Source organism: Oncorhynchus mykiss, chromosome 20 (genome assembly GCF_057628025.1).
Source record: "Oncorhynchus mykiss isolate SJ-2025 chromosome 20, ASM5762802v1, whole genome shotgun sequence".
NCBI classification, from domain to species: Eukaryota; Metazoa; Chordata; class Actinopteri; order Salmoniformes; family Salmonidae; genus Oncorhynchus; species Oncorhynchus mykiss.
Genome location: NC_143041.1, coordinates 46,281,588 through 46,302,446, shown reverse-complemented (window position 1 = coordinate 46,302,446; position 20,859 = coordinate 46,281,588). Strand labels below are relative to the sequence as shown.

The following is a 20,859-nucleotide window of genomic DNA, read 5'->3' as shown; positions in this document are numbered from 1 at the left end:
CTGTTAGTAACCTTAACATGTAATCTGTTAGTAACCCTAACATGTAATCGCCCTAACATGTAATCCCCCTAACATGTAATCCGTTAGTAATCCTAACATGTAACCCCCCAACATGTAATCTGTTAGTAACCCTAACATGTAATCCGTTAGTGACCCTAACATGTAATCCCCCTAACATGTAAACACCCTAACATGTAATCACCCTAACATGTAATCGCCCTAACATGTAATCCCCCTAACATGTAATCCTTTAGTAATCCTAACATGTAATCCCCTAACATGTAATCCGTTAGTAATCCTAACATGCAATCTGTTAGTAACCCTAACATGTAATCCCCCTAACATGTAATCCCCCTAACATGTAATCTGTTAGTAACCCTAACATGTAATCCCCCTAACATGTAATCCCACTAACATGTAATCCCCCTAACATGTAACATGTAATCTGTTAGTAACCCTAACATGTAATCCCGCTAACATGTAATCCCCCTAACATGTAATCCGTTAGTAACCTTAACATGTAATCCCCCTAACATGTAATCTGTTAGTAATCCTAACATGCAATCCCCCTAACATGTAATATGTTAGTAACCCTAACATGTAATCCCCCTAACATGTAATCTGTTAGTAATCCTAACATGTAATCCCCCTAACATGTAATCTGTTAGTAACCCTAACATGTAATCCCCCTAACATGTAATCCCCCTAACCTGTAATCTGTTAGTAACCTTAACATGTAATCTGTTAGTAACCCTAACATGTAATCGCCCTAACATGTAATCCCCCTAACATGTAATCCGTTAGTAATCCTAACATGTAATCCCCCTAACATGTAATCTGTTAGTAACCCAAACATGTAATCCGTTAGTGACCCTAACATGTAATCCCCCTAACATGTAAACACCCTAACATGTAATCACCCTAACATGTAATCGCCCTAACATGTAATCCCCCTAACATGTAATCCATATAGTTTATTTTTTATTATTATTAGTTTGAAAAATACACACACACAACATACAACACACACACACACACACACACACACACACACACACACACACACACACACACACACACACACACACACACACACACGCGCTAAATAACACCGCTGTAGCCTTGTGAAGGTGAAGTAAAATAGCCATGTTTCTTCTGGGGGTTTCTGGGAAGGGGTCGGTAGTATGAGAAAGGACAGGATTAATGAGAGGAAGGTTTGAGGAGGATGGAAGGAGGGAAGGAGGGATTGGAGGGTATTTTCAAGGAGGGAATTAAGGAAGGAGAGATGGAGGTAAAGAGGGATTGGAGGGTAGTTTCGAGGAGGGAAGGAAGGAAGCAGGGATTGGAGGGAATGAGGGATTAGAGGGAAGATGTGAGGAGGGAAGGAAGGGAAGGAGTGATTGGAGCGAAGGTGTGAGGAGGGAAGGAAGGAGAGGAGGGATTGGAGGGAAGGTGTGAGGAGAGATGGAGGGAAAGAGAGATTAGAGGGAAGGTGAGAGGAGAGGAATAAAAGGAACAGTGGCTCTGGGAAACGAATGATGAGGAGGTGGAGGTAGAGGTATGGTGGAGGGGAGGAGGGTGTTGAAGGAGGGTGTGAGGATGGATGGATGGAGAGTTTTACAGAGCCTGGGCTTAAAGAAAATAACCAGGCTAGAGGCTTTTCAAGGACGCTCCCTCCCTCCTACACACCCTTTCACTGACTGACTGATCGCTTCACCGTCTCTCTCTCTCTCTCTGTCTCTCTGTCTCTCTGTCTCTCTGTCTTTCTCTCTGTCTCTCTCGCTCTCTGTCTCTCTCGCTCTCTCTCTCTCTCTCTCTCTGTCTCTCTCTCAGCCAGGCCCCTGTCAGTAAGTCACCCGGCTCAGCTCGATGGACAGCTGTGCTCTGCCTGTCTGCCTGCTGGGAAAGGGAGGAAAGAGATAAGAGAGACAGAGATAGAAGAAAAGGAAAATGAGCACAGAACAGGAGACAGAGGAACAGGGTCTCATTATGTATGTCAGAGACCATACTGTCAGAGACCATACTTTTAGAGACCATACTGTTAGAGACCATACTGTCAGAGACCATACTTTTAGAGACCATACTGTCAGAGACCATACTGTCAGAGACCATACTGTTAGAGACCATATTGTTAGAGACCATACTGTTAGAGACCATACTGTTAGAGACCATACTGTCAGAGACCATACTGTCAGAGACCATACTGTTAGAGACCATACTGTCAGAGACCATACTTTTAGAGACCATACTGTTAGAGACCATACTGTTAGAGACCATACTGTCAGAGACCATACTGTCAGAGACCATACTGTCAGAGACCATACTGTCAGACACCATACTGTTAGAGACCATACTGTTAGAGACCATACTGTTAGAGACCATACTGTCAGAGACCATACTTTTAGAGACCATACTGTTAGAGACCATACTGTTAGAGACCATACTGTCAGAGACCATACTTTTAGAGACCATACTGTCAGAGACCATACTGTCAGAGACCATACTGTTAGAGACCATACTGTTAGAGACCATACTGTCAGAGACCATACTGTTAGAGACCATACTGTTAGAGACCATACTGTCAGAGACCATACTGTCAGAGACCATACTGTTAGAGACCATACTGTTAGAGACCATACTGTTTGAGACCATACTGTCAGAGACTATACTGTCAGAGACCATACTGTCATAGACCATACTGTCAGAGACCATACTGTTAGAGACCATACTGTCAGAGACCATACTGTCAGAGACCATACTGTCAGAGACCATACTGTCAGAGACCATACTGTTAGAGACCATACTGTCAGAGACCATACTGTTAGAGACCATACTGTTAGAGACCGTACTGTCAGAGACCGTACTGTTAGAGACCATACTGTTAGAGACCATGCTGTCAGAGACCATACTGTCATAGACCATACTGTCAGAGACCATACTGTTAGAGACCATACTGTTAGAGACCATACTGTTAGAGACCATACTGTCAGAGACCATACTTTTAGAGGCCATACTTTTAGAGACCATACTGTCAGAGACCATACTGTCATAGCCCATACTGTCATATACCATACTGTCAGAGCCCATACTGTTAGAGACCATACTGTTAGAGACCATACTGTTAGAGACCATACTGTCAGAGACCATACTGTTAGAGACCATACTGTTAGAGACCATACTGTCAGAGACCATACTGTTAGAGACCATACTGTTAGAGACCATACTGTCAGAGACCATATTGTGTGTTTGTGTCTGTGGACCGAAATCCATTAAGCTAGTATGGCCTCAAACATACATGATGTATAATGCTACACACACACACACGGACACACACAGCCACACACAGACACACACACACACACACACACACACACACACACACACACACACACACACACACACACACACACACACACACACACACACACACACACACACAGAGAGAGAGACGCCTCACAAGTCCTCAACTGGCAGCTTCATTAAATAGTACCCGCAAAACACCAGTCTCAACGTCAACAGTGAAGAGGCGACTCCGGGATGCTGGCCTTCTAGGCAGAGTTCCTCTGTCCAGTCTCAACGTCAACAGTGAAGAGGCGACTCCGGGATGTTGGCCTTCTAGGCAGAGTTCCTCTGTCCAGTCTCCGTCTTCTTTTACCCATCTTAATCTTTTCTGTTTATTTGCCGGTCTGCGATATGGCTTTTTCTTTGCAATTGAGGACTTGTGAGGCGCCTGTTTCTTTGTTCCTGGCCATTTTGAGCCTGTAATCGAACCCACAAATTCTGATGCTCCAGATACTCAACTAGTCTAAAGATGGACAGTTTTATTGCTTCTTTAATCAGGACAACAGTTTTCAGCTGTGCTAACATAATTGCAACAGGGTTTTCTAATGACCAATTAGCCATTTAAAATGATAAACTAGGATTAGCTAACACAACGTGTCATTGGAACACAGGAGTGATGGTTGCTGATAATGGGCCTCTGTACACCTATGTAGATATTCCATAAAGAAATCAGCCGTTTCCAGCTACAATAGTCATTTACAACATTAACAATGTCTACACTGTATTTCTGATCAATTTGATATTATTTGAATGCTTTTCTTTCAAAAACAAGGACATTTCTAAGTGACTCCAAACTTTTGAACGGTAGTGTAGATATGTATATTACCTCAACTACCTCGACTAAATGGCACATTGACTCTAAAACAGTACCCCCCCTGTATATAGTCTCTCGCTCTCTCTCTCTCTCTCTCTCACTCACTCACTCACTCACTCACTCACTCACTCACTCACTCACTCACTCACTCACTCACTCTCTCACTCACTCACTCACTCACTCACTCACTCACTCACTCACTCACTCACTCACTCACTCACTCACTCTCTCATTCACTCACTCACTCACTCACTCACTCACTCACTCACTCACTCATTCACTCACTCACTCTCTCATTCACTCACTCACTCACTCACTCACTCACTCACTCACTCACTCACTCACTCACTCACTCTCTCACTCACTCTCTCATTCACTCACTCACTCACTCACTCACTCACTCTCTCATTCACTCACTCACTCACTCACTCACTCACTCTCTCATTCACTCACTCACTCACTCGCTCACTCGCTCGCTCGCTCACTCGCTCAATCACTCACTCGCTCACTCACTCACTCACTCACTCACTCGCTCACTCGCTCACTCACTCGCTCGCTCGCTCACTCACTCGCTCGCTCGCTCACTCACTCGCTCGCTCGCTCAATCACTCGCTCGCTCGCTCACTCACTCGCTCGCTCACTCACTCACTCACTCGCTCACTCACTCACTCACTCACTCACTCATTCACTCACTCACGCAATCAATCACTCTCTGGGAACAAAATTATTTTTTTTCAGACATATTCTGCTCCCTTAATCACTGTAATTGTCCCCAAAGGGACACCATCTTCCCTTCATAGTGCACTCCTAGAAGAGTAGTAAATTAGGTGGGACGCGTCCTCAGTCCTTTTGATGTGCAGTAGAAAATAAAATCTGTTAAAATCTGTTATGGGTATGTGTTTTTGTTTAGCTATTTAAAGAGGCTTAGAGTTGTGTGCCAAAGTAAAGTCCAGTTTTTACTCTGTCTGGGTGGGCAGTTAGTGTTCTTATGGTAGATTTATCCAATCACAGAGTCTGGTACTAAAGGATGCCAGTTCCCATGTCACCCAGAAATAATCTGTTATTTCGATTTCAAAATGTCATGTCCAGAAATTCTCTATTTGGTTCATTGGAATTAGCTTGTTGCATTATATTTCTGGGGCATTTGTGTTTTGTTGTGTTGTTGGAGTGGACAAATAATGGTGGTCTGTGTGAATTAGACTGTATGAATTAGACTGTATGAATTAGACTGTGTGAATTAGACTGTGTGAATTAGACTGTATGAATTAGACTGCATGAATTAGACTGTATGAATTAGATTGTGTAAATTAGACTGTATGAATTAGGTTTTGTGAATTAGATTGTATGAATTAGACTGTATGAATTCGACTGTATGAATTATATTGTGTGATTTAGACTGTATGAATTAGACTGTATGAATTAGACTGTATGAATTAGACTATATGAATTAGACTGTATGAATTAGACTGTGTGAATTAGACTGTGTGAATTAGACTGTGTTAATTAGACTGTATGAATTAGACTGCATGAATTAGACTGCATGAATTAGATTGTGTGAATTAGACTGTGTGAATTAGATTGTATGAATTAGACTGCATGAATTAGACTGTATGAATTAGACTGTATGAATTAGACTGTATGAATTAGACTGTATGATTTAGACTGCATTAATTAGACTGTATGAATTAGATTGCGTGAATTAGACTGTATGAATTAGATTGTCTGAATTAGACTGAATGAATTAGACTGTGTGAATTAGACTGTATGAATTAGATTGTGTGAATTAGACTGTATGAATTAGATGTGTTTGAATTTCTCTGTATAAATTTTACTTTGTAAATTAGTCCAAGGACCACCCGGAAATATTTCAACAACATTATGTCGATAATGTTATTGAACATGGAAAACTGTCTGATTCAAAAATAATGCACATACATTTTTAAGTTTAGCATTGAAATATCAGAGCATCTTGGGTAATTTCCCGAGCAAGGTTCCGACATTGCTCTATCCCTCATCTGGGCTCTATCCCTCATATGGGCTCTGTTCTTCATCTGGGTTCAATCCCTCATCTGGGCTCTATCCCTCATCTGGGTTCTATCCTTCATCTGGGTTCTATCCCTCATCTGGGTTCTATCCCTCATCTGGGTTCTATCCCTCATCTGGGTTCTATCCTTCCTCTGGGTTCTATCCTTCCTCTGGGTTCTATCCCTCATCTGGGTTCTATCCCTCATCTGGGTTCTATCCGTCATCTGGGCTCTATCCCTCATCTGGGTTCTATCCCTCATCTGGGTTCTATCCCTCATCTGGGTTCTATCCCTCATCTGGGCTCTATCCCTCATCTGGGCTCTATCCCTGATCTGGGCTCTGTTCTTCATCTGGGTTCTATCCCTCATCTGGGCTCATTCCCTCATCTGGGCTCTGTTCTTCATCTGGGTTATATCCCTCATCTGGGTTCTATCCCTCATCTGGGTTCTATCCCTCATCTGGGTTCTATCCTTCCTCTGGGTTCTATCTCTCATCTGGGTTCTATCCTTCCTCTGGGTTCTATCCTTCCTCTGGGTTCTATCCCTCATCTGGGTTCTTTCCCTCATCTGGGTTCTATCCCTCATCTGGATTCTGTTTTCTCGTTTTCTACCTGTAACCTTTTTAACCAAACTATTTTAGTGTTGTTTTATATGTTGTTTTGAGGAGCTCCCTCCCTCCCTCCCTCCCTCCCTCCCTCCCTCCCTCCCTCCCTCCCTCCCTCCCTCCCTCCCTCCCTCCCTCCCTCCCTCCCTCTCTGCCTCTCCTTCCACGAGGGAATAGAAGCCCTGTGCCATATATTAATTTGAAATACTAGCTAAATGTCTATTTTTCCATATCTCCTGTAATTCAGTAAGTCTCTATTCATGGGTCTTGGAAACAGCAGTTAAATTGACTGTTATTTTACAGCGGAGGAACAAATCAGGGTCCTTTTATCAGATCAGATTTGTATGTGCTTTCTAAGACTGTGCTCTACTTTTCTCTCTCTCTGTCTTTCTCTCCCTCTTTCACTCTCTCTCTCTCTCTCTCTCTCTCTCTCTCTCTCTCTCTTTCTCTCTCTCTCTCTTTCGTCACTGTCTCTGTCTTGATCATCCCTCCCCTCTCTATCCCTCTCTAACCCTCTGTCCCCTCTCTACCCCTCCCTCCCTTCTCTACCCCTCCCTCCCCTCTCTACCCCTCTCTACCCCTCCCTCCCTCCCCTCTCTACCCCTCCCTCCCTCCCTTCTCTACCTCTACCCCTCTCTACCCCTCCCTCACTTCTCTACCTCTACCCCTCTCTACCCATCCCTCCCTTCTCTACCCCTCCCTCCCCTCTCTACCCCTCCCTCCCTTCTCTACCTCTACCCCTCTCTACCCTTCCCTCCCCTCTCTACCCTTCTCTACCCCTCCCTCCCTTCCCTCTCTACCCCTCCCTCCATTCTCTACCCCTCCCTCCCCTCTCTACCCCTCCCTTCCCTCTCTATCCCTCCCTCCATTCTCTACCCCTCCCTCCATTCTCTACCCCTCCCTCCCCTCTCTACCCCTCCCTTCCCTCTCTACCCCTCCCTCCCTTCTTTACCCCTCCCTTCCCTCTCTACACCTCTCTACCCCTCCCTCCCTTCTCTACCCCTCCCTTCCCTCTCTACCCCTCTCTACCCCTCCCTCCCCTCTCTACCCCTCTCTCCCCCTCTCTACTCCTCTCTACCCCTCTCTCCCCCTCTCTACTCCTCTCTACCCCTCTCTCTCTCTCCCTACATCAGTAAAAGGCTGAGGTGGATCCACTGTGTATTAAACACACTCTGTCAAAGCTGCAGCCTCACTCTCAGCCCTCCTCCATTCTTCACATTTGCAATAAACATAAGATCATTTCTAGGCACTGCATGACGGCTCTCTTTCTTTCAACAGAGCATTTCTCCAAAGGATCTTCACAGGGAATTGCAGGCTGGATCTGTTATTTTAAGCGTCGTTCCTCCTCGCTCACCTTCCTCTTGAGATGACAGTTAAGATTTAAAAAGGGAGAGACAGAGCTGGGATTCATAGCAGGGTTTTTCCTCACAGCGTTCCCATTTATCCTGGTTTTCACCATTCACCGTTATTCCATCCTTCCTGCTTTTTTTCCACACAGTGTATGCTCCCTGACAGGTTGTCCTCTGATTGGTTAATTGTCAGTGAAAGACCGTATTGACCTGTGTGAGTGATGCACCTCTACTGGTTTGCATCACAGTACTTCCCTCCTTGTTTAAAACTTCTTGAATCTACTTGAGACGCACATGTCCCAAGTAGGCACCTGGAAATGCAAATGCGCTACGCTAAATGCTAAATGTACTCGTTAAAACTCAAACCTTGATCAAAATTCACAAGCAGGGTATTAAATTAAAGCTACACTCGTTGTGAACCTAGCCAGCAAGTCAGATTTTTAAAATGCTTTTCGGCGAAAGCATCAGAAGCTATTATCTGATAGCATGCACCCCCCAAAATGCCAGCTCGACACGTAAACAACAGATTTTGCGATAGACGGCGCTACCCAAAACGCAGAAATAAAATATAAAACATTCATTACCTTAGACGAGCTTCTTTCTTGGCACTCCTATATGCCCCATAAACATCACTATTGGGTCTTTTTTTCGTTTAAATCGGTCCATATATACCCAAAATAGCTTTGTATAGAAGTAGTGTCATTCAGAAAAATTCATCGTTTTTAAACGCTGCGTAATTTTTTAAAATTAAAAAAGTCGACGATAAACTTTCACAAAACACTTCGAAATCCTTTTGTAATCCAACTTTAGGTATTAGTAAACGTTTATAATCTATCAAAACGATTACAGGGCGATGTCTCTTCAATAGGTCCTCACTTCAAAAACAATGCAATCTGATCTCTCTCTGAACTGCATCCGGGTGAAGACTGGAGAACTTGGGGTCAGACAGATGGATTTTCCAACAATTAATTCGATTGAAAATTAGTACAATGGCGCCATCGTGCGGAATTTGTAGACGGTGCAGGCAAATTCCCATTAAATTCTGTTCTCCTTTAACAACTGGTGGAAGTGACTTATGGAAATTATTTTTTGCTTTCAGAGAGCAGTTTTTCTTGCGTTTTTCAATGAAACACACGCTCTGTTATAGTCACAGCCGTGATTTAACCAGTTTTATAAACTTCAGAGTGTTTTCTATCCACACATACTAATCATATGCATATACTATATTCCTGGCATGAGTAGCAGGACGCTGAAAAGTTGCGCGATTTTTAACAGAATTTTCAAAAAAGGGGGGGGTAGATCTAACAGGTTAAAACATCCTTTGTGTCAGCTGTGACTGCGTCTGTTTGAGTAGTTGGAACACTCGTAAAAACTCAGGCTGCGTGCCAAATGGGACCCTCATCCCTAATGAGTCACTTTCCTATGGGCCCTGATCATAACTATTGTACTATATAAAAGGATAGGATGCCATTGCAGTGTTTAGAGCACTTGGAGAACTCGTAATTAACTCAAGACTCATCTGAACCCGGAGGTTTAATTGAACCTGAAACACTCTGAGGCTGTCCGGGTGCCTGGACAGATAACTCTTCTCAGTGGTCGGTGGATTAGTTGCGAATTTGGAAAAAAAACGGCCTCTCAAAATGAGGTGCTCTATACAGGGGGCCATATGAGGACAAACCCTCATATGATCTATGGACTAAATTACAGCAATTTGTGACGCCTGTGCAATCCGATCCTGTTATTTGAGTTACATGTTAATCCCAGCGTCAATCCGATCCTGTTATCTGAGTTACATGTTAATCCCAGCCTCAATCAGATCCTGTTATCTGAGTTACATGTTAATCCCAGCCTCATTCCGATCCTGTTATCTGAGTTACATGTTAATCCCAGCCTCAATCCGATCCTGTTACCTGAGTTACATACTAATCCCAGCCTCAATTCGATCCTGTTATCTGAGTTACATACTAATCCCAGCCTCAATTCGATCCTGTTATCTGAGTTACATGTTAATCCCAGCGTCAATCCGATCCTGTTATCTGAGTTACTTGTTAATCCCAGCCTCAATCCGATCCTGTTATCTGAGTTACATGCTAATCCCAGCCTCAATCCGATCCTGTTATCTGAGTTACATGTTAATCCCAGCCTCAATCCGATCCTGTTATCTGAGTTACATGTTAATCCCAGCCTCAATCTGATCCTGTTATCTGAGTTACATGTTAATCCCAGCCTCAATCCGATCCTGTTATCTGAGTTACTTGTTAATCCCAGCCTCAATCCGATCCTGTTATCTGAGTTACTTGTTAATCCCAGCCTCAATCCGATCCTGTTATCTGAATTACATGTTAATCCCAGCCTCAATCCGATCCTGTTATCTGAGTTACATGTTAATCCCAGCCTCAATCTGATCCTGTTATCTGAGTTACATGTTAATCCCAGCCTCAATCCGATCCTGTTATCTGAGTTACATGTTAATCCTAGCCTCAATCCGATCCTGTTATCTGAGTTACATGTTAATCCCAGCCTCAATCCGATTCTGTTATCTGAGTTACATGTTAATCCCAGCCTCAATCCGATTCTGTTATCTGAGTTACATGTTAATCCCAGCCTCAATCCGATCCTGTTATCTGAGTTACTTGTTAATCCCAGCCTCAATCCGATCCTGTTATCTGAGTTACATGTTAATCCCAGCCTCAATCCGATCCTGTTATCTGAGTTACATGTTAATCCCAGCCTCAATCCGATCCTGTTATCTGAGTTACATGTTAATCCCAGCCTCAATCCGATCCTGTTATCTGAGTTACATGTTAATCCCAGCCTCAATTCGATCCTGTTATCTGAGTTACATGTTAATCCCAGCCTCAATCCGATCCTGTTATCTGAGTTACATGTTAATCCCAGCCTCAATCCGATCCTGTTATCTGAGTTACATGTTAATCCCAGCCTCAATCCGATCCTGTTATCTGAGTTACATGTTAATCCCAGCCTCAATCCGACCCTGTTATCTGAGTTACATGTTAATCCTAGCCTCAATCCGATCCTGTTATCTGAGTTACATGTTAATCCCAGCGTCAATCCGATCCTGTTATCTGAGTTACTTGTTAATCCCAGCATCAATCCGATCCTGTTATCTGAGTTACATGTTAATCCCAGCCTCAATCCGATCCTGTTATCTGAGTTACATGTTAATCCCAGCCTCAATCCGATCCTGTTATCTGAGTTACATGTTAATCCCCAGCCTCAATCCGATCCTGTTATCTGAGTTACATGTTAATCCCAGCCTCAATCCGATCCTGTTATCTGAGTTACATGTTAATCCCCAGCCTCAATCCGATCCTGTTATCTGAGTTACATGTTAATCCCAGCCTCAATCCGACCCTGTAATCTGAGTTACATGTTAATCCCAGCCTCAATCCGATCCTGTTATCTGAGTTACATGGAAATGGGTTTGTCACGGGATGTTGTGTGAAGTGGCAAAAGGAACCTCCATGCCCTGTGGGAATGCCTGGTTGTGCCCCCCATGGGACAAAGCCTTAGCCGTCTGCATGCTTCTCATCCGAAACAGTTCGGTAGAGTTTCTGCATATATTAAGATCGACATTTTGTGACGAAAGCTGAACTTTGGACTTTGATTGGTCAACTTTGATTGGTCAACTTTGATTGGTCAACGGTATGTATTTTTCATTTAAGTCTTTGTTGTCATTCAACATAGAGATGGGTAGTTTTCATGCACACTTTTTTTTTTATTGAATAATGCCTCACCAAAGATATTAGTTACATGTAAAATTGTGCAACTAAGATCTCTTTGCCAAAAACTTCTAAATTAATTCACAGATGTCTTGAGTTATTTTAGATTAAGAGGCAGTGTATACTGGGCTACGGCGTCTCAAAATGGACAAACAGTACTATTCCTGTTTTTTTTCCCCCCTCCTTTTTTCATGCAAAGTTATGCTTGTTTGGTTCCGCTAACCGAGTTCTGCTCGGTTCCAGCCCAACTGAACCATGGTGTCACCGGTACGTTCGTCTACGCCCCTTCGTCAGTGATTGGTCAACGTTAGGGATCCTTCATTTATTAAGTCGTTGTTGTCATTCATGAGAGGCGACCTTGGTTTCCATGTACCAAGGTCCTCAAGACTGTTTCTGTTGAGTGACAAGTCTGATATCAGAGGGCTTAACGAGACAGAATTTAAAACTTTATTGTTTAAATATTGTGCCTGTGTTAAGGCTGGTCCTGAAACACCGGCTAGAGAAAACTCCAAAAAGATATGGGAAGATATGGTTTCCTTAAGGGCACATTAAAGAATATCATGGCCATTAAATATCAGATAATTTATCAGGAAACAATTTATTTATTTCAGTTTTGAATGTTGTATTTTCATTTTATTTTGTTTTGTGTTAAAGATGAAAAAATGAAATTAATTGTATATACAAAAACAAAGGAGGTGCACACACACACACACACACACACACACACACACACACACACACACACACACACACACACACACACACACACACACACACACACACACACACACACACACACACACACACACACACTAACACACACACACACACACACACACACACACACACACACACACACACACACACAGACACACACACATATACACACACATTCCCTTCGTCTGCTATAGCTTGCTCCTGTGTTTCTCTACCTGTGCAATGTAAGTACAGGCCAGAAGTAACAACACGTTTGTAGAGGTAACAAAACAACCTCTCTGTTGCTACGTGGAAACAACAAGATGCCAGAGGTAACAAAACAACCTCTCTGTTGCTACGTGGAACCAACAAGATGCCAGAGGTAACAAAACAACCTCTCTGTTGCTACGTGGAAACAACAAGATGCCAGAGGTAACAAAACATCCTCTCTGTTGCTATGTGGTAACAACAAGATGCCAGAGGTAACAAAACAACCTCTCTGTTGCTACGTGGTAACAACAAGATGCCAGAGGTAACAAAACAACCTCTCTGTTGCTACGTGGAAACAACAAGATGCCAGAGGTAACAAAACAACCTCTCTGTTGCTACGTTATAACAACAAGATGCCAGAGGTAACAAAACAACCTCTCTGTTGCTACGTGGAAACAACAAGATGCCAGAGGTAACAAACAACCTCTCTGTTGCTACGTGGAAATAACAAGATGCCAGAGGTAACAAAACAACCTCTCTGTTGCTACGTGGTAACAACAAGATGCCAGAGGTAACAAAACAACCTCTCTGTTGCTACGTGGTAACAACAAGATGCTAGAGGTAACAAAACAACCTCTCTGTTGCTACGTGGAAACAACAAGATGCCAGAGGTAACAAAACAACCTCTCTGTTGCTACGTGGAAACAACAAGATGCCAGAGGTAACAAAACAACCTCTCTGTTGCTACGTGGAAACAACAAGATGCCAGAGGTAACAAACAACCTCTCTGTTGCTAAGTGGAAACAACAAGATGCCAGAGGTAACAAACAACCTCTCTGTTGCTACGTGGTAACAACAAGATGCCAGAGGTAACAAAACAACCTCTCTGTTGCTACGCGGAAACAACAAGATGCCAGAGGTAACAAACAACCTCTCTGTTGCTACGCGGAAACAACAAGATGCCAGAGGTAACAAACAACCTCTCTGTTGCTACGTGGAAACAACAAGATGCCCGGGGGTAACAAAACAACCTCTCTGTTGCTACGTGATAACAACAAGATGCCAGAGGTAACAAAACAACCTCTCTGTTGCTACGTGGAAACAACAAGATGCCAGAGGTAACAAAACAACCTCTCTGTTGCTACGTGGAAACATCAAGATGCCAGAGGTAACAAACAACCTCTCTGTTGCTACGTGGAAACAAGAAGATGCCAGAAGTAACAAAACAACCTCTCTGTTGCTACGTGGAAACAACAAGATGCCAGAGGTAACAAACAACCGCTCTGTTGCTACATGGAAACAACAAGATGCCAGAGGTAACAAAACAACCTCTCTGTTGCTACGTGGAAACAACAAGATGCCAGAGGTAACAAAACAACCTCTCTGTTGCTACGTGGTAACAACAAGATGCCAGAGGTAACAAAACAACCTCTCTTTTGCTACGTGGAAACAACAAGATGCCAGAGGTAACAAAACAACCTCTCTGTTGCTACGTGGTAACAACAAGATACCAGAGGTAACAAAACAACCTCTCTGTTGCTACGTGGTAACAACAAGATGCCAGAGGTAACAAAACAACCTCTCTGTTGCTACGTGGAAACAACAAGATGCCAGAGGTAACAAAACAACCTCTCTGTTGCTACGTTATAACAACAAGATGCCAGAGGTAACAAAACAACCTCTCTGTTGCTACGTGGAAACAACAAGATGCCATAGGTAACAAAACAACCTCTCTGTTGCTACGTTATAACAACAAGATGCCAGAGGTAATAAAACAACCTCTCTGTTGCTACGTGGAAACAACAAGATGCCATAGGTAACAAAACAACCTCTCTGTTGCTACCTTATAACAACAAGATGCCAGAGGTAATAAAACAACCTCTCTGTTGCTACGTGGAAACAACAAGATGCCATAGGTAACAAAACAACCTCTCTGTTGCTACGTGGAAACAACAAGATGCCAGAGGAATGATAACGTTGGTTTATTCGAACATAATGGAGGGGAACAGGAGTTTAAAAAGTATTTTATCTTTTCATTTCTCAGTACAGAGAGAACGGTGGTACGCCTTATGGCTGGTCTGAACACAATGCAGGTATAATGCTTCATAACTTGTCATAAGCATGTATAAGCCTTTTATGATGCTTTATAATAATGCTTGTGATATTTCACGTATCTCTATGTATCGTTAGAGATTTTCTTACTTTTGTAGTCTATGAATATTGTAGATCATATATTTAATAAAACACAATCATAAATAATAAACGGTCTTTTTGGATGAACTCCTGTGTTTTAACGTTAGTTAAGAAAGTCTCCTTCATTTTCTGATAGAGAAGTTGGTAGCTGGTGGTGTGCAGTCTTTTGGGGACGTATCTTCTACATGGGTGAGCTAGAGGACAGATTCTGCTCTCAAACTGCCATGTTTCATTTGTCATCGTCTTTTTGTAGTTTTCAGAAAAACTCTCTTTAACCCTTGTTATGTAAAAACCTTTACATAATGTTAAACTAAGTGAGCTTGGTGACTGGGTGGTGAAGACTTAACATTGAATATACAAGTTTATGTTGCTATTTGAAGTGGTGAACAGGCTGTGACATCTCTCCTTCTCCTCTCCTCTCCTCTCCTCTCCTGTCCTCTCCTCTCCTCTCCTCTCCTCTCCTCTCCTCTCCTCTCCTCTCCTCTCCTCTCCTCTTCTCTCCCCTCCCCTCCCCTCCCCTCCCCTCCTCTCCTCTCCTCTCCTCTCCTCTCCTCTCCTCTTCTCTCCCCTCCCCTCCCCTCCTCTCCTCCTCCTCTCCTCTCCTCTCCTCTCCTCTCCTCTCCTCTCCTCTCCTCTCCCCTCCTCTCCTCTCCTCTCCTCTCCTCTCCTCTCCTCTCCTCTCCTCTCCTCTCCTCACCTCTCCTCTCCCCTCCCCTCCTCTCCTCTCCTCTCCCTCTCCTCTCCTCTCCTCTCCTTCTTCTTCTCCTTCTCCTTCTCCCTCTCCTCTCCCTCTCCCCTCTCTAAACAGCTTAGAAGGTTACCCATGAAGAATAGATGAAGTGAAAGAGCCTGTCTCTTCCTTTCCCAAACACACCATAATGGACTTTTCTTATTCAGGAGATATCTATTGTGATATTCTGGCACCTGCTTAATGTTGAAGTTAATGAGTCTTCTTTAGTAATGTACTGCTCAAGGTGTGTGTGTGTGTGTGTGTGTGTGTGTGTGTGTGTGTGCGCTCTGCAGGCATATGAGAAATGCAGTCAGGGATTATATCACAAGAAGTCAAGCCTTGAAACAGTTAAACAGTTTTTATTTCCAGAGTGCCTAAAAATATGCCATTTAGCAGAACCTACAGTCATGCGTGCATTTTTTAAAAATGTATGGGTGGTCCTGGGAATCAAACCAACTATCCTGCCCGTTGCAAGAGCCTTGCTCTACCAAATGTGCTACAGAGGACGTTGAAACGTTGACAACACTGGGTTTAACTGTAACTCTTGAACAGGGTTGAGTCCTTGAGGACATTTGACATTTTAGTCATTGGGCAGACACTCTTGTCCAGAGTGATTTACAGGAGTAATTACGGATAAGTGTCTTGCTCAATGGCGCATTGACAGATCTTTCACCTAGTCGGCTCTGGGATTCAAACCAACTACCTTTCGGTTACTGGCCCAATGCTCTTAACCGCTAGGCTACCTGCTGAAAAGTGGATCTAGCTGTAACTCTTGGAGAGAGGGACATGAAAATAGTAATTTGGCAGTATTGTTGTGACTTCACTTTCATTCATCTGACGACTGTTATTTATCGAATCAACTAACTACGTTTACTTGTTACCCAATTAAATTAATCTTGTAAAAATTAACTCATTAGGAATTTTGGGACACCACGAGAGCAGTTTTTTAAAACTCCCAAATGAAACTTTAAAAGGGCTTTACCTATTTATTTACTAGCTAACTAAATGATAACACAGGATAACATACACACCTAATACATAAAAGGTCCCTGGCAGACTGACACAATATGGTGGCTTTTTACACAAAGACATCTATGAAACAGCCAACGTATTAATCAAAACGTTGTATCATATCTTCATTCTGAACAGTCGTAACTTCCTTGAATCTGCAAAAACCCCAACCTTACTTATGATTCAGTACTACACAAATTGGTTTAATTATTTATATAAACATACACACCCAATACATTAGGAAAAGGTCCCTGGCAGACTGACACAATATGGTGGCTTTTTACACAAAGACATTTGAGAGGGGGTCAGAACCAGCTTTCCTTGGGAAGGGTGATGGGTTGGCCTTTCAGAGGCACGCCTGTAAGGCTCTGATTGTCCTAAAAGGGTCCCCCCTTACCCGTCCTCTACCATTATTCACTCTGCAAGATGCTCCTCTGAAGATAGGCTAGCCAGCCGTGTCGATGGCTACCATCGGGTGATGAGAGTAGCTTACTACAGTGATTTGAGAAGAGTAGTGGAGTGGTCCCACTTAGATTCTCTTTTCTAGACACTTTTCTTAGGAGAGCTAATCAGTCATACCAGTGATTGTCGGGGAGGTGAATTTCTCGCTTCTACCTTGTCTTGCTTTTCAGAGGGGTGGTCAGTCCTCTTCTGGATGTACCCGATGGCGATTTTAAAGTACATTAATGTACTGAGCTTACGGAGAACTTAATTCACAAAAAACACTGTAACGGATTGACTGTTATCACATAGCTCTTATTCTCTTTCCATCGGCATTACCTTGGGCCTACACATTTTCAGGTAGCTTGGATGCTTCAGTCAGAGCGACAGTAATGAAGTTATTTACCCAGAGAATGAGAGAGAAGAGAGAGAAGCAGACAAATCAATATTGATATCTTTTAGTAAAAGTCAGCTGCTATACAATCCCTGTCTGTGTCTCAAACGGCACCCTATTCCCTATATAGTGCTCTACTTTTGACCAGGGCGCATAAGGCTAGAACACTATATAGGAAGTATTATGTCATTTGGGACACAGACAAAGTCTACTGCTATGCAATCCCTCTTGGGGGCTGGATGGGCTTCATTTGATATTTTTTTGATGGTTTCACAACACACCCACACTCTGCTCACACACAGGCATACACTATAGGATCCACCTGTACCCAAATAACAGGAGATCTGATCCGGGGGACCCGAGCTCGGGTCCAGTATCCAAAATTCTAAATAATGTAATGGGTTCTGGGTTGGATCTGATATGATCTGTCACGGGTCTTTTGAATGTCCAGAAGGGCCCGTACAAATCTTTTCACCAGAGTGGAGGGTGGTGTGTGTAGCTTGTTGGCCAGTCATCAAAGCAGCAATAGGCTACAGTCATAGAGCCTCCGGGGCAAACATCAGGAGATATCTAATCAATGGAAGATGGCATTAAAATGTCTGAATTAAAAGTTTAAGGAGAAGGATAGGCTACAACAACCAAGAGTCAACATATTCTGAATGGACTTGTTGTTGTTTGTAACTGTAGGATGGGAAAGAGCATGCAGCCTCAATTAGCCTTGCCAGCTAGCTTAACTAGCGTCCCTCGGTCTAACGCAGTCAAGGCAGCTACTACGTAATCACATTGGATGATAAGGAATGGGACGTTCTATCTGGGATCCTTGGGTCGTCCCGAATCCATTGAAGCTACTTTTTTTACTTCTTAAGGCTAGGGGGCACTGTTTAAGGCTTAAGGCTAGGGGGCACCAGATGAAAAGTGTGCCCAAAGTAAACTGCTACTCAGGCCCAGAAGCTAGGACATGCATATAATATAGATTTGGATAGAAAAAACTCGAAGGCTTCTAAAACTGTTAAAATTATGTCTGTGAGTATAACATAACTTATTTGGCAGGCGAAACCCCGAGGACAAACCATCCAGGAATTTGTATTTTTTTGAGGTCACTCTCTTTTCGACCTGAAAGCTCGCTCCACGTTGTTTTTGTCCGGTATTGAACACAGTTTATTCCGTTTTAAAATTGATCGATTATTTATGTTTAAAAATACCTAAAGTTGGATTTGGAAAGTTGTTTGAAATGTTTGGACCAAGTTTACAGGTAATTTACTAGATTAGATACTTTGTAGTCATGTTGCGCGAGTTGGAACCAGTGTATATCTGGATCAAACGCGCTAAATAAATTGACATTTTGGGGATGTAACGACAGAATTAATCAAACAAAAGGACCATTTGTGATGTTTATGGGACATATTGGAGTGCCAACAGAAGAAGATCTTCAACGGTAAGGAATTAATTATATCGTTAATTTTGAGTTCTGTGTCGCGCCTGGCGAGTTGAAATATGATTGTCTTGTGTTTGTTTGATGGGGTGCTGTCCTCAGATAATCGCAAGGTTGGCTTTCGCTGTAAAGCCTTTTTGAAATCTGACACTGTGGCTGGATTAACAAGAAGTTCATCTTTAAACAGATGTATAACACTTGTATGATTTTTGAATTATTATTACGAGTTTTTCTGTTTTTTGAATTTGGCGCGCTGCTATTTCATTGGGTGTTGTCAAATCAATCCCGTTAACGGGATTGGCGCGCGAAGGGATCACTATGGTTAAAGTTAGGGTAGGGACATCCAAAGGATCCCGGATAGCAATGAATGATATATAACCTAGCTATGGCAGCTATGGTTGCTGTCTCTTGTTTCTCCCTCCCTCTGCTCCTCCCTCCTGCCTTCTCCCCCCTCCTCTTTGCCCCCCCTCTTTCCACCTTCCCCTGCTCCCCACTCCTCCGTGCTCCCCCCTCCTCCCTGCTCCCCCCTCCTCCCTGCGCCCCTTCCTCCCTCAACCCCCTCCCTCCTCCCCCCTCCTCCCTGCTCCCCCCTTACTCCCTCACCCCTCCTTCCTGCTCCCCCCTCCTCCCTGCTCCTCCCTGCTCCCCCCTCCTCCCTGCTCCCCCTTCCTCCCTCACCCCCCCTCCCTGCTCCCCCCTACTCCCTGCTCCCCCTTCCTCCCTCACCCCCCCTCCCTGCTCCCTCCTCCTTCTTGCCACTGCCCCTCCTTCTTCTACTGGTCCCCACAAGAATAGTTAAACACGTCCACACACACACACGTCCACACACACACACACACACACACACACACACACACACACACACACACACACACACACACACACACACACACACACACACACACACACACACACACACACACACACACTGGCTCATTCATCCCACTTCCTCTCATCCTGTTACTATTCCCCAGGTCGTTGCTGTAAATGAGAATGTGTTCTCAGTCGACTTCCCTGGTAAACTAGGGGTTAAATCAACTAAAAACCTCCAGGTGTAACGGACGAGGGCCTTTTTAAAAGCACCTGCATATGTGTGATGTTAAACGCTTCACTGGACACAATCCAACATCTGAAAGGATGGGATGAGATGCCCTCAATGTATCGCACAGACACAGACACATGAACACACCCTGAATGTATCACATGCAGTTGAGGTGAAAAGCAATATATATGCAAGACGGTGGGGCAAGCTTGCTCTGGTTCTTCTTCAGGTGCGTTTGTAGAGTAGAATGAGAGGAACAAGGGGTCCGGGAGCCAGAATGGAGTTTTCGTTTTTAGCACAGACCTAGGTTCAAATACTGTTTGAAATCTGTTTAAATACACCCCAATGGAACACAGAATGGAACACCCGTATGGAACACCTGTATGGAACACCCAATGGAACACCCCAATGGAACACCCCAATGGAACACCCCAATGGAACACCCCAATGGAACACCCAATGGAATACCCTGTGGAACACCCCAATGGAACACCCCAATGGAACACCCCAATGGAACACCCCAATGGAACACCCCAATGGAACACCCCAATGGAACACCCAATGGAATACCCTGTGGAACACCCCAATGGAACACCCAATGGAACACCCGAATGGAACACCCCAATGGAACACCCCAATGGAACACCCCAATGGAACACCCCAATGGAACACCCCAATGGAACACCCAATGGAATACCCTGTGGAACACCCCAATGGAACACCCAATGGAACACCCGAATGGAACACCCCAATGGAACACCCAGTGGAACAACCCAATGGAACACCCCAATGGAACACCCAGTGGAACACCCCAATGGAACACCCAATGGAACA

General features: G+C 43.7%; 1 long non-coding RNA gene across 1 annotated transcript in view; it reads right to left on the bottom strand.

The window, feature by feature from the left end:
* Positions 1–9,054, bottom strand: part of LOC118942075 (uncharacterized) — a 784,985-nt gene extending 775,931 nt beyond the window's left edge. The window contains exon 1 of the long non-coding RNA XR_016489526.1: positions 8,718–9,054. This is a non-coding gene — a long non-coding RNA (uncharacterized LOC118942075). The remainder of the gene's footprint in view (positions 1–8,717) is intronic.
* Between the last annotated feature and the right edge of the window lie 11,805 nt (positions 9,055–20,859).